Source organism: Sorex fumeus, unplaced genomic scaffold (assembly GCF_029834395.1).
Source record: "Sorex fumeus unplaced genomic scaffold, SorFum_2.1 ptg000073l, whole genome shotgun sequence".
Lineage (NCBI taxonomy): Eukaryota > Metazoa > Chordata > Mammalia > Eulipotyphla > Soricidae > Sorex > Sorex fumeus.
The window spans coordinates 18,776,525-18,790,936 of NW_026606130.1; the positions used below are offsets into that span (position 1 = coordinate 18,776,525).

Genomic DNA, 14,412 nt, shown 5'->3' on the forward strand with positions numbered 1-14,412 from the left:
ATCTGAATTATAGTTTTTGATGTATAAGTCTTCGTCTCCTTATTTGAGTTGAATTTTAGGTACTTAAGGTCTTTTGGGTGGGGCAACTGTAAATGGGATTTCCTTTTAATTTTTTTCTTATTTTTATGGAGACCTCCAGGGCTCAGGCCCACTCCCCATGATATTCAGTCAGCAATGTGACCTCATGACCCCATAATTTGACCTGATAATTAGTGTTGCTTGGATCTGGAGGTTTGGGGGCTCAATAGGTTCACTCCCTGCAGTTCTAAGGGGTCACCAATATTACCTACATTTGTGATGCTTGGGTTCTGTGTTATAGTAGACCAAATTCTGGGCCTTCTGCTTTTTCCGTTCTTACCATTTTTTGCAACTTGCCATTTTACTATATCAGTTTATAGTTTCCAGTCACTTTGGGGGATTTTAATTTTTTACACTCCTTCCCTCCCTTCTTAGGGAGATTTTTTAAAAAGATTTTTCTATGCATATAATCATGTCATCTATAATTAGTGACTGTCAGTACTGTGAAATTTGGAGCTGTTGTGTGACCTGATGTGAAGTGCTCTAGGAGCTCAGCACCTCTCTGGTATTAGAAGTAGAGCAGGGCTGTTTATATACTAGAGGAAATCACTTGTAGGTGGATCACTCACCTACCCCCATCCTGAGGAGGCTCCAGAGATCTTGGCCCAGAGACTCGGCCTACCCGTGTGTGATAAATTAGCTGTGGCATCTTTCCAAGACTAGTCATCAAACAAAAGATTCTTAACTAACTGGAGATCAGAAATCACACTAGATAAAATTTATACCAAGGAGAAAAATAAAAACTGAATTTATTAACTACTATATATTTTATAAATTGCTATAAAAGAAGGTAATGAAAACAAGAAGACATTTACAATAGAGCTCATGGATTAATGCAGAAGTTATACCCTAGCACCATATATAGTTCCCCAAGTACTTCTAGGGCTCACTCCTGAGCACAGAATCAGAAATGCTTCCCCGGTAACCACTCCCCATGGCCAAGAAAACAAAATAAATGAAAAATAATAAATTCACTGATAAAATTTGGATCAAACAAAATGTCTGTTGGTGAATCAATAAATTGTGGTAGAACTATATTAGAGAGATCCTCTTCAGTATAGTTAAAATACTATATATAATACTCAGAATAAATAAATATAATGTGACGTATTCGATATGCCAAACACAGTAAGAAGTCTCACAATGTTACTAGGCCCGCTTGAGCAAACTGATGAACAATGGGAGGAAGTGACAGTGATAATGAAGCATGCAATAGTTAAGTGTTTTAATATGCAAATGGACACATACCACATAACCTCCTATATATGAAGTATTAAACTTTTGAAACTATATTGACAATGGATACAAGCATACAATTATATGATTGTATAATTCTGATCTCCTATACCTTTTTTTTCCTTTTTGGGTCACACCTGGCGATGCTCGGGGTTACTCCTGTCTCTGCACTCAGGAATCACTCCTAGTGGTGCTCAGGGGACCATATGGGATGCTAGGCATCGAACCTGGGTTGGCTGCGTGCAAGGCAAATGCCCTACCTGCTGTGCTTCAGTCCCTGATCTCCTATACCTTTTAAAAGGGTTTTTGAGCCACATTGAGCTGTGCTTCTGAATTGTTCCTGGTTCTGCATTCAGTGATCATTCCTGGTGGGGCTTGGGAGACCATGTGGAATGCCAGGGACCAAACCTGGGTCTGTTACATGCAAGGCAAATGCCCTACCCTCTGTACTATCACTCCACCCTCTGTAATTAAATATAAGTAAAGTAAATAAAGTAAAGGCCCTCCCATTGATCATCGATTTGCTCGAGCGGGCCCAGTAACGTCTCCATTGGAGACTTTGTTGTTACTGTGTTTGGCATATGGAATACGTCACGAGGAGCTTGCCAGGCTCTGCCGTGTGGGCGAGATACTCTCGGTAGCTTGCCGGGCTCTCCGAGAGGGGCGGAGGAATCGAACTCAGGTTGGCCATGTTGGCTGCGTGCAAGGCAAACGCCCTACCGCTGTGCTATCACTCCAGTAATTAAATATATTTAGAAAAATTACTTGGATTAGCACCAGAGAGATAGCATAGGGATTAAGGTGCTTGCCATACACATACCTGATCCTGGTTCAAATCCCTGGCACCTCCAATGGTCCCCTAAGTAGCACGGTTAGCACTGTCTTCCCATTGTTCATCGATTTGCTCGAGCAGGCCCAATAACATCTCCATTTGATACTTGTTGTTACTGTGTTTGGCATATTGAATACATCATGGGTAGCTTTTCAGGCTTTTCCGTGCTGGCGAGATACTCTCGGTAGCTTGCTGGGCTCTCTGAGAGGGGCAGAGGAATCAAACCCAACTTGACCAGGCTGGCTGTGCACAAGGCAAATGCCTTACTGCCATGCTATCGCTCCAGCCCTAAGTATTGTCAGAAATAAGCAGTGAATACAGCCAGGTGTGGCCCAACAAAACTGGTTGGCTAGTACCTTATTTTTAAAATTTATTTTGTTTTTTTGCTCATACTGGGCAATACTTAGGGGCTACCCCTGCTTCAGCCTAGTATTTGCTCCTGGTGGTACTCAGAGGACCATCTAGTACCAGAGATCTAATCTGACCTCCTGCACACATACCATCTACTCAGTCTGATGAGCTAGCTTTTTGGCTCCAGTGCTTTATTTTTAATGCCTGAGTTTTTAATTATTTACAAAGAAAATACTACCAGGAAATTGGGTTCAAACCTTGATTACTAGTAAACTTTTTAATAACAGGTAATTTTAATGTTAATACCACTTCTCTCATATTAATTGTATTGAATCAGTACTTTTTTTCAAAATTAATTTTATTTTGGGATTTCCCTAGCAGTGCTTTGAAGGTCCAGGGACCTCTGTCAGACCAATCAGGCTGGTGGTTCAATGTAAAGACTCAAAGACGTAGTTTTTCTTGGGTCCTGTAGTATCAGAGATTAACTGAGCCATCTGGTGCTGCTCAGGTATGTCCAGGGCGACACCTGGCAGCATTTGGGGGACTATGTGGTGACAGATTGGAACAGGATTGTTTGACATGCAAGGCATGTCCTTTAACCTCAGTATTCTGTCTGTGGCCCCTGCACCAGAAAATCTTAATATTAAATTTTTATACAAAAAAGAAAACGGTCATGTCACTTGTTAATATAGATGTTAAAATTCATAGTAAAATATTAGCAAGTCAAACTTTTAGTAGATCAAAAAATCATTTACTGTAACTATGTACACTTGTTTTAAGATTTTTCAGAGAATTCTGTATCCGGAGCCTATCAATAAAACATATGATCATATCAATAGTTGCTGCGTTGATAAAATACAGCTGCCACTTCTACTTAAAGATAAAAGTAAAGTAGAAATATAATGCAATTACTTAGGCATACTTTGGTTTCAAAATTAAAACCAAAACTCAGGAAACATTATAAACCATGCCATTGAAAGTTTTATTTAAATACAATAAAAGGTGGTAATGATTATACTAATATTTTCTAATTGCTGTAGGTCTTTTAGCAAAATTCATTAAATAAATAGTACAAACATTGTAAAAGAAGTCACTTTATCTCTTCCAGCTGCTGATAGAATATTGTACCTAGAAAAATCTCTCCTAATATCTTGGAAGTCCCCTGAGGTGGGCCAAGATTGTAGCTCAGTGGCAGAGCACATGCTTCACATAAGTGAGGGTTGATCCTGGGAAACTCCCCCTGCCTCCCGACACTGACATACAGACTCTTAAGAACACTAGGAAGAAAATAAGAAAGTATTAGATGATAAAGTGGAATGGGGCCTTTACTTTTTTATACTCACTTTTTCAAAACAAAACCCAGTGACCACTGATCATGAATCAAGGCAGATCCCCGCCACTTGATAACAAAGCAAGATATAGATAATGCAACAAAACTACAAACCAGTATCCCTCATGAATGTTGATAAAAATTGTTCAATATAGGACCAGAGCAGGTAGTGTGCTTGCCTTGCACATGGCCAACCTAGGTTTGCTCCGTGACATCCCATATGGTCCCCTGAGCACTGTCAGGAATAATTCCTGAGTGCAGAACCAAGAGGAAACCCTGAGCATCTCTGTTGGTTGTGGCCCCCAAACAGAATGTTTTTTGTTTTATCCTAACAATAGCACATTGAACCCAGCTATATGTATATATGTGTAAATGTATATGTGTGTATGTAAAAAAGATAACACATGATAACTATACGGAATTTTCTAGAAACCAGGGATTGCAGAACATTTGGAAATAATTTGATGTATAAGCAAAGTATAGAAGAAAATGATAATTTCAATAAGTGCAACTAACATGTATAAAGAAATTCAACATTGGAGGCCAAAGAGATAGTACAGTGGGCTGCTTTGCACACAGCCAACCTGGGTTTGATCCCCAGCACCTCATATGGTCCCCTGAGCTCACCAGGAGTGATTCCTGTGTGTAGAGCCAGGAGTAACCCCTGAGTATCACTGGGTATGACCCCAAAACAAAAGTAAAACCCCAACCCTTCCTCCCCCCAAACCAATGCAAAGATGTCTACTCTTGCTGTATCTATTCTAGTGTGAGATTCTCAAAATCCTACTAGAACAGAAATTTCCTTGTACACATGAAGCAATAAGTGAATAACCAAAAATGAAAGATGGACTGTACTCTGAGGGTTATGAAATCTTTAAGACAGTTTTATTGTACTAACATTAGTTTATATCAGATTTAGTTAACTAGTATTAAATCTTTTAGTGGGGTTTTGGACGATACCCCGAAGTGTTTAGGTGTGGTACCTGGGAACCTATACATTGCTGAGGATTGAACCATTTTTTCTGCGTATAAATCATGCGTTCCACTGCTTTAGTCATCTTCCTGGCCCTATTTTGAATCCTCATACAGCAACAACGACAAAAGTCCTCCTAAATGGAAAATTTTTGCTTTTATCAAGTTTGGTTGGTTGCCTTTACTCTCTTGAGTTTTATAAAGATATATTCTGGGCTGGAGTGATAGCACAGCGGTAGGGCGTTTGCCTTGCACGCAACTAGCCCGGCAGAGCTGGGTTCGATTCCTCTGCCCCTCTCGGAGAGCCTGGCAAGCTACCGAGAGTATTCAATATGCCAAACACAGTAACAAGAAGTCTCACAATGGAGACGTTACTGGGCCCGCTCGAGCAAAATCGATGAACAACGGGAGGACAGTGTAGTGCAGTGTATTCTATCAAAGTGTATTAATTTGTTCTAGAAAGAAGGTTTTGTTTGAATCCTTCTCATTTATCACTACTGTGGATTTATTTATGTATCTTTTTCATGTTTGTGGTATTTAAAGAGGGGGAATTAATTTTACTATGTGGCCAATTGTCATGAAATACAAAGAGTTAGACCTGAAATTCCTTTTTTTTTTTTAAATTTTACTGAATCACCGTGAAATCGTTACAAGCTTTCATGTTTGGGTTACAATCACACGATGATCAAACACCCCTCCCTCCACCAGTGCACATTCCCCACCACCAATATCCCCGGTATACCCCCCTCTTTCCCAACCTCCTCCTACCTCCATGGCAGACAATATTCCCCATATTGTCTCTCTACTTTTGGGCTTTATGGTTTGCAATGCAGATACTGAGAGGTTATCATGTTTGGTCCATTATCTACTTTCAGCACACATCTCTCATCCTGACCAGTTCCTCAAGCCATCATTTTCTTAGTGAACCCTTCTCTTTTCTGGCTGCCTTCTCTCCTTTGCTCATGAGGCAGGCTTCCAGCTATGGAGCAGTCTTCCTGGCCCGTGTATCTATTATCCTTATGTGTCATCCTCATGTTATGTCGTTTTATACTCCACAAGTGAGTGAAGTCCTTTTATGTCTGTCCCTCCCTTTCTGACTCATTTCACTTAGCATGATACTCTCCATCGGACCTGAAATTTCTTAACAAGCATGATTGATTATCCCTTACCATCATCAAAATTTAAAAGAGTTCTGTTTGTCATTCACATTTCTCTTGCTACTTCCAGTCCAAGAAAAATGGTTTTTTATTTTATGTTCTCCATTATATTTTATTAGAACTTTATTGATTTACTATTGGTTTCTAATACTAGGTAAGGTAAAGGTAAAGGCCCTCCCGTTGATCGTCGATTTGCTCGAGCGGGCCCAGTAACGTCTCCATTGGAGACTTTGTTGTTACTGTGTCTGGCATATCGAATACTCTCAGTAGCTTGCCGGGCTCTCCGAGAGGGGCGGAGGAATCGAACTCGGGTCGGCCATGTTGGCCGCTTGTAAGGCGAACGCCCTACCCGCTGTGATATGTGTAAAATCTTCATCCTAAATTCCATGCACATTGATGCAAGGAGTCAAGATGTAATCTTTTTGAATGGCCAGGTAGTATTTCATTGAGTATGTGCTTCTTTTTGGGGAGGGTGGGGCTTGGATCAGACAGTGCTTAGAGCTTGTACCTTGCTCAGTGCTAAGGAATCATTCCTGATACTGCTCAGGAAACCATATGTGGTGCCAGGGATTGGCCCTAGGTCAGTTGCTTGCATGGAAAGCACCTTTCCTCCTGAAATATCTCTTCAAGCAAGTGTATAGAACTTTTTGAGTTAGTATCTATTGCTGGTTGTTTTTGTGTCTTTGCTACTATGAGTAATGCTGAACACATTCACATAGGTATGAATATGTCTTTTTGAAGTAGTATTTTCAGACCTTTGGATAGATCTCTATGAGTCTGATTGCTGGGAAATGTGTTATTTCAATTTTGAATTTGGGTTGGGGGCTAGATCTTGGGCCATACTGTGCCTTGCTCAGGGCTTTTTATTGGCTCTGTGCTCAGGAGTCACTCCCCCCCTTTTTTTTTGGTTTTTTGGATCACATGCAGTGATGCTTGAGGGTTAGTCCTGGCTTTGTATTGAGGAATTACTTCTGGCAGTGCTCATGAAACCATATGGTATGCTGGGGATCAAACCTAGGTCATCTGCATGCAAGGCAATTGCCCTCTTAGGGATCACTCCTGGTTGTGCTATGGGAGACAGAGTGTGGCTTAGATCCATCCAGGGTCAGCCACATGCAGAACCAAAGCCTTACATCCTGTACTCTCTTTTAGTGCCTTACTTTTTGATTTTTTTTGTGGGGTGCAGTGTACTTTATTGATGGTATATGACAACGTGGGGATCCCTAAGCCCCTCCCCTTCTTCAGGGGGTCTGGGATGGAAACTCGAGGTTAGGAGATTCTCGGTGCTTTGGATGAGTGAGGAACGGACTCCCCTGCAGCCAAGGGCCTTTCTCTTCCTCTTGCTGGGGGTGCTCTTGCTGGGACTGGTCATTTTGGGAGAGGAGGGGTGCTTACTCCTTGGAGGCCATGTAGACCATGAGGTTGACCACCCTATTGCTGTAGTGAAACTCATTGTCATACCAGGAAAGGAGATTAACAAGTTGTTGTTGAGGACAGTTGGAGCCCCAGCATCATAGGTGGAGGAGTGGGTATCACTGTTAAAGTTGCAGGAGACAACCTGGTTCTCGGTGTAGTCCAGGATGCTCAGAGGAGTCCCTGTGAGGCCTGTTTCACCACTTTCTCGATGTCATATTTGGCAGCTTTCTCCAGGCACCACAACAGGTCCATGACCCACACGTTGTAGGTGGGGACACAGAGGCCATGCAGGTCAGCTTTCTGTTCAGCTCTGGGATGACCTTCCCCATGGCCTTGGCAGTGGCAGTGGCAACTGGGATGATGTTCTGGGCTGTCACTTGGATGTCATGCCAGAGTTTACCAGAGTGGCTGTCCACAGTCTTCTGGGTGGCTGTGATGGCATGGACTGTGGTCATGAGCCCCTCCACGATGCCAAAGTTGTCATTGATGACCTTGAGGCCAAACAGTTGGTGGTGCACGAAGTGTTGCTGACAGTCTTGAAGGAATTGTCCTACTTTTCATGGTTCACACACATCACAAACATGGGGGTGTTGACAGAGGGGGCTGGTGGAGATGATTCTTTTGGCAAAGAATCTTTGAATTGGGCCCAAGTCTTCTCCATGGTAGTAAAGACCCCAGTGGAGTCCACAATATATTCTGCACCAGCCTCATCCCATTTGATGTCAGTGGGATCTCACACCTTGAAGATGAAGACGGGCTTTCCATTGATAATTAGCTTCCCGTTCTTGGCCTTGACTGTGCCATTGAACTTGCTGTGGGTTGGAATCCTACTGGAACATGTAGACCATGTAAGTAAGGTCAATGAAAGGGTTATTAATGGTCGCATTTTCTACTTTGCCAGAGTTAAAGGCGACCATGGTCACCAGATGGCCAATATGGCCAAATCTGTTCACTCTGATCTTCACCGTTGTGTCTTAGGGATGTACAAGAAGAGACAGCTTCTGTTGAATGGGGAGGAACAGAGAACCACTTTGAAATTTTAAAGGAATCTCTATCATTTTCCATTGTAGCCGAACCAATTTATATATCTAACAACAGTGTACAAGAGTTTTCTTTGCCCCCTCCATAATGTGTATTGTTTCTGATCTTTTTGATGTAGGGCAGGTGTGAAGTCTTTTTAAAATTTATTTTAATTTTTCAAGTTGTTCACAATAATTTATTACATTCAATATTCCAGCACCAATCCCAACACCATTATACTATCCCACCATTATTTTGAATTTTCTCAACACCACCCAAACCTACCCCCAAAGCACATACTAAATAAGTTATTTTGTATTGCTTGTTATGAATAATCTGCTAAAAATGATCCAAAGAAGTTTCCTTAGAGGAAAGCATTTGAAGATTGTTGTATTTCACCATTATGTCTTTGTATAAGAGGTTACTAATATGTTGTTTCTGGTTGACCTTCCGTGCTAATATATATATATATATGTGTGTGTGTGTGTGTGTGTGTGTGTGTGTGTGTGTGTGTATGGGTATACATTACTCCTGGTGGTGCTCATGGGATGCCAGAGATTGAGCCTGTGTTGGTTACATGCAAAGCAAGCACCCCACCCGCTGTACTATCTTTCTTGCCCTCTTTCTGTCACTGAGTTGCCTTTTCAGTTGTGCAGTTTCTCTTTATTGTATGAACCCTTTTTCAGTTGATGATACTCATTTCTTTTTGCTTTTATTTCCTTTTCTATTGGAGCAGGGTTCCCATTCCCAAGACAGCTCTGTGATTGATGTCCATGATTGTTTCACATGGTTTTTCCTATATACTTTGTGGTTTCAGTTCTTATATCCAAATTTTTAATCCATTTTGAGTTAGTTTGTACATTTATATAAACTAATGATCTAGTTTCTTTTCTCTTTTGTTTTTACATGTGACTTCACTTCCCCAGAACCATTTATTGATGAAACTTCCCTTTCTTCATTGGATGTCTTTTGCTCCTTTGTTGTAATTTTGCTGTCTTTATATGTTTGGGTTTATTTCTTTGTCCTCCTTTTTGTTCTGTTGGTGTGTCAGTTTTTGTTATAACCTCAGAATGTTGTGATAATTATCCTGTGTCTGAGATTTTCCACACTTTTCAGTTTATCATACCACCAAAACTGCTCCTTTCTCTCTTTTCTTCCAGTTACCACCATAGATTTCAGTGAGTATAGGATTTAGTTTTTTCTCCCCCATTTCATTTGCTTTAGTGATTTGTATTCTACATATGAATGTAGGTATTTGGTAATTGTCTTTGACTCACTACCTTACTTATTTCACTTAGCATAATATAACCTCAGGTTGCAACCATTTTGTCACAAAGGTAATTGTTTCATCTTTTTTATGGATGAGTAGTCTCTAATGACATTTTTATGAATATGAAATTATTTTGAAATATTATAGAGTCACAAAAGACTGAATAGACAGATTCTTTCCTTCAACAGATGGGGTTGGATCTAGAAAAATAGCACATTGGCTTAGAGTGCATCTCTAGCAAGCATGTGGTCATAGGTTCAAATAACCAGTGTCCCACATATGCTGAGTGTGGTTCAGACAGCTCTATTTATAATCTCCAATGCCACAAGAAGTTTCTGGCAACATCTTAGCCAGGTGTGTATAAGCATCACAAAAAAATGGTGCAACCCCAGGAAGCACCAACACTAAGAGAAGGTATGAATGTCAGAGTTTAGGAAGTGCTAAGTAGTTGTATGAGTACAGCAGTGACCCCTGGTGAGCATCAGAACAATTACTTTTGTGTCTCAATTAAGAGTACTCACTCCAGTGAGCATATGTACAAAACTGAAACTAAAGGAATGTTATTCTCGCTAAGCAATGTGTCTGATGCAAGCAGCAGAATCTCGTCTGTGGTCCCCAGGGAGTACCACAGCTTAAAGAAATGTATGAGCACATGGTCACTGCAGAAAAAGCAGCAGCAGCAACAACAAAGGGAATAGGGGAGGAGGTAATAAAACAATAAATTTGAAAAGTAAGATCAAGCCTGCTTGCTTTGCTTTCCATAGAAGTTTTTGTTTCATTTTTGTGTATCTCTGGAGTTTTATTTATGTCCACCATTTGTTTGGTGAAGAATTCTTTTTGGTTTTGTCTTTTTAGTTTTGTTTGTTTTGTGGACACATTCGACTGTGCTCAGGACTTACTCTTGATTCAGTGATCACTCCTGCTGGGCTTGGGAAACCATACAGGTGTTGGGAATTGAATCTCAGTCAGCCATGTACAAGACCTTACCCCTGTACTTAGGCCCCTTTTCTGGTAGACTACAATAAAAATAAATAAACCTTGACCTTTGATTACTACATCATATTTTCAAGCAAGTAAGAAGAGGTGAATCAAAAGTGACATAAAAACAGTGGTAGAGATCCAGAAATACTACTAATGGGAGTGTACTTTGGGGGCCCAAAAACACACAGTAGAAATGCCTACTGCACTTGTATGTTCATTGGAGCACTATTCACAATAGTCAGAATCTATAAACAACCCGAGTTCCCCAGAACAGATGACTGGATAAGAAACTATGGTACATTTATACAATGGAATAAAACACAGCAATTAGGAAAAATGAAGTGATGAAATTTGGTTATAAATGGATGGCCATATCATGCTGAGCAAAATGAGTCAGAAGGAAAAGGACAGATATAAAATGACTGCATTCATTTGTGGGATATGAAAAATAGTATGAGACTAATATCCAAGTCCAGGGAAAACAGGGGCCAGAAGGACTGGTCAAGAGTCAGAAACTTGGGGCTGGAGCAATAGCACTGCGGGTAAGGCGTTTGCCTTGCACGCAGCCAACCCGGTTTTGATTCCAAGCATCCTATATGGTCCCCCGAGCACCTTCAGGAGTAATTCCTGAGTGCATGAGCCAGTAATAACTCCAGCGCATTGCTGGGTGTGACCCAAAAAAGAAAAAAAAAAGAAAAGGAAAAGAAAGAAAGAAAGAAAGAAAGAAAGAAAGAAAGAAAGAAAGAAAGAAATAGAAACTTGCCACAAGTGTTTGGGGGTTAAAGGGCAGTTAGGGTAGAGAAGGGACCAGTATGACAATAATAGCTGGAAATGATCACGTTGGACTGGAACTGAGGATTGAAAGTAGGTAAAGGGATATACCTGATAACCTTTCAGTATCTGTATTGCAAATCATAATGCCCAGAGGGAGGGAGAGGGACATGGAGGGGGTAGGGGAAAGGAGGGAGCGAGGGAAAAGGAGGAGGGAGGGAGGTTGAGAGAGAGAGAGATCCTTACCATAGAGACAGGAGAAGGGGTGCAGGGTAGAAAGGAAATTGGGGACATTGGTGGTGGGAAATGTACACTGGTGACGGGACAGGTATTGAAACATTATATGACTGAAACCCAATTATGAAGAACTTTGTAACTATGTATCTGACTGTGATTCAATTAAAATAATTAAATAAAAATATTTTTAAAATGCCCTCCCCCGCAAAAAAAAGTGATCGATGATCTTGGACTCTCTGGTGGTGGTGAAAGTACAGAAACTCTGTAAATCAAGATCATGAAAGTTAATAATATTGTAATCATGTTGCCTAAATTACAACAATTTTATTTATAAAAAACAGTGTCTTTGTTTTCTGCATTTCCTTTCATAGTTAATGAATATTTTGTTCCTTGTTTTTTTTACTGCTTTTGTTGATTTTTTTCAATATATTTTCTTAGTATTTTGGGGCCACACCAAGCGGTGCTCAGGGCTTAGTCCTAGCTGTGCCAGGATAACTCCTGGCAGATTCAGGGGACCATATAGAATTGCCTGGAATTGAACTGGGGTCAGCTGTGTTGAAGGCAAGTGCCCTACCCACTGTTCTAGCTCTCCAGCCCCATTGACTGTTCATTTCTAAGTGGTTCAGGCTGATTTCTAAAAAAATATTATTCTAACATAGGATTTTATCTTTATGGTTTTTACCCTCTCCAATCCCCAATCCCCCAAGAGCATGTGGCTCTTGTTTTGGAATTCACTTTTGTTTTTCAGGACCATGGTGTATGGGAAAGAGAGTCCAGTCGGGGGTAATTTTCTTCAGTAAATAATAGTGCTTATGTGGAATCAGTCAGTTTGAATATAGAATTCCTTGCTGTTTCCCCTCTCTCTGGTGATTTGATCCACTGTCATCTGACCATTTATTATTATTGTAAGCACAAGAGTCCATGATTCCAGATACTGTTCCTGGCCCAGCTGCAGATATCTGCACCTATAGTAGCTTGTTTTCAAGATAGACTTCCATTGATTTTCAAAGACCATGCCACTGAAGGGAGGTGGAAGGGGAATTTCAATGCCTGGTCACAGCATCCAGTTTTGGGAGGTTGTGCGAATCTCTGCCTTTATGAAGGGGATTTAGAGATGGAGTTCCCCAAAATACAGGTTTTCCACTTCCTTGGTCATTAATCTTTGCTGTAATTTCTCTCTACTTTAGTACCACTGTCGCTACTGCTATGACTCTGAAGGTGGTTTTGTTTATCACTTTCAAATGTAGGTCCATGACCAGAGAGAGAGTACAGTTGGTAGGCCTTGCCTTGCATCTTGCTAACCCAAGTTTGATCCTTGTTACTACATATGATCCTTCGATCCCAGCCAGGAGTGATCCCTGAGTGCCACTGGTGTGGCCCAGAAACAGACAAACAAAGGCAGATTAATGTACCCTCTGTTTTAAGTACCCTCTGGTGATGGAGCTGTTTAGTTTGGTTGGTTTCTAATTGTGAGTGAAGGTTTTTTTTTCCTCTTGTGTGGTTTATTCTGCCATGTTTTCTGGTTATGTTCCTTTAATAGATTTTAGAATTTTATCTATATTTTAAGTTTTCTAGGAGAGGCACTTCCAGTGGTGCTCAGTGTTTATTCCTGCATCTTTACCCAGTGATTACTCCTGTAGTGCATAAGGGACCACATGAGGTTTGGGGATCAAACTGTGGTCAGATACATATAAGATAAATGCTTTGCTTGCTGTACTCTCTCTTTGTCTCCCCTTATATTATTATTTAATGGTGCCGAGGGGCCGAAGCAATATCATAGCAGGTAGGGCGTTTGCCTTGCACGCAGCCAACCTGGGTTCGATTTCTCTGCCCCTCTCAGAGAGCCCGGCAAGGTACCAAGAGTATTCTGCCCTTGCGGCAAAGCCTGGCAAGTTACCCGTGACATATTCGATGTGCCAAAAACAGTAACAACAAGACTCACAATGGAGATGTTACTGGTGACCACTCGAGCAAATTGATGAACAATGGGAGGACAGTGCTACAGTGCTACAATGGTGCTGAGACTTCAATCCAGGGCCTATCATAAATAAAGCAAGTGATCTACTGCTGAGCCACATATCTAGTCTGTTTATGGATTTTTTGCCATATCTGTTGGTTCTTAGTGTCTGTTTCTGACTCTGCATTAAGGGTGCACTCTTGGCAAGACACTGGGGACCATATGGGGTGCCAGGGATCAAGCAAGGCAGGCTGCCTGTCTATGGTACTATCACACCAGCACACGTTTATTAAATTGATCTTTTTATTTGAATGAATCATGAATTATGGTCCTCCCATTGTTCATTGATTTGCTCGAGAGGGCCCAGTAACGTCTCCATCATGAGACTTGTTGTTACTGTGTTTGGCATATCGATTACGTCATGGGTACCTTGGCAGGCTCTGTTGTGTGGGCGAGATACTCTCGGTAGCTTGCCAGGCTCTCCGAGAGGGGTGGAGGAATCGAACTTGGATTGCCCATGTTGGCCCCATGTAAGGCAAACACCCTTCTGCTGTGCTATCGCTCCCTCTTTTTATTTATTTATTTATTTATTTTTAGTCTTTAATTTTTTTTTATTAGTGAAACACCATGAGATACAGTTGTACACTTACAAATTTTTGTGCTTGGGTTTCAGTTATACAATGATCAAATAACCATCCCTCCACCAGTACCCATTTTCCACCACCATGGATCCCAGTATCCCTCCCACCCCCATCCCCCACATCCCACCCTGCCTCTATGGCAGGCCATTCCCTTTTGTTTTCT

The 14,412-nt window shown here is 41.1% G+C and overlaps 1 protein-coding gene and 1 pseudogene across 1 annotated transcript in view; one reads left to right on the forward strand and one right to left on the reverse strand.

The window, feature by feature from the left end:
- Nucleotides 1–14,412, forward strand: part of WNK3 (WNK lysine deficient protein kinase 3) — a 298,017-nt gene that overhangs the window by 64,963 nt on the left and 218,642 nt on the right. The window lies entirely within an intron of this gene.
- On the reverse strand, nt 7,348–8,331 carry LOC130038056 (glyceraldehyde-3-phosphate dehydrogenase-like; annotated as a pseudogene).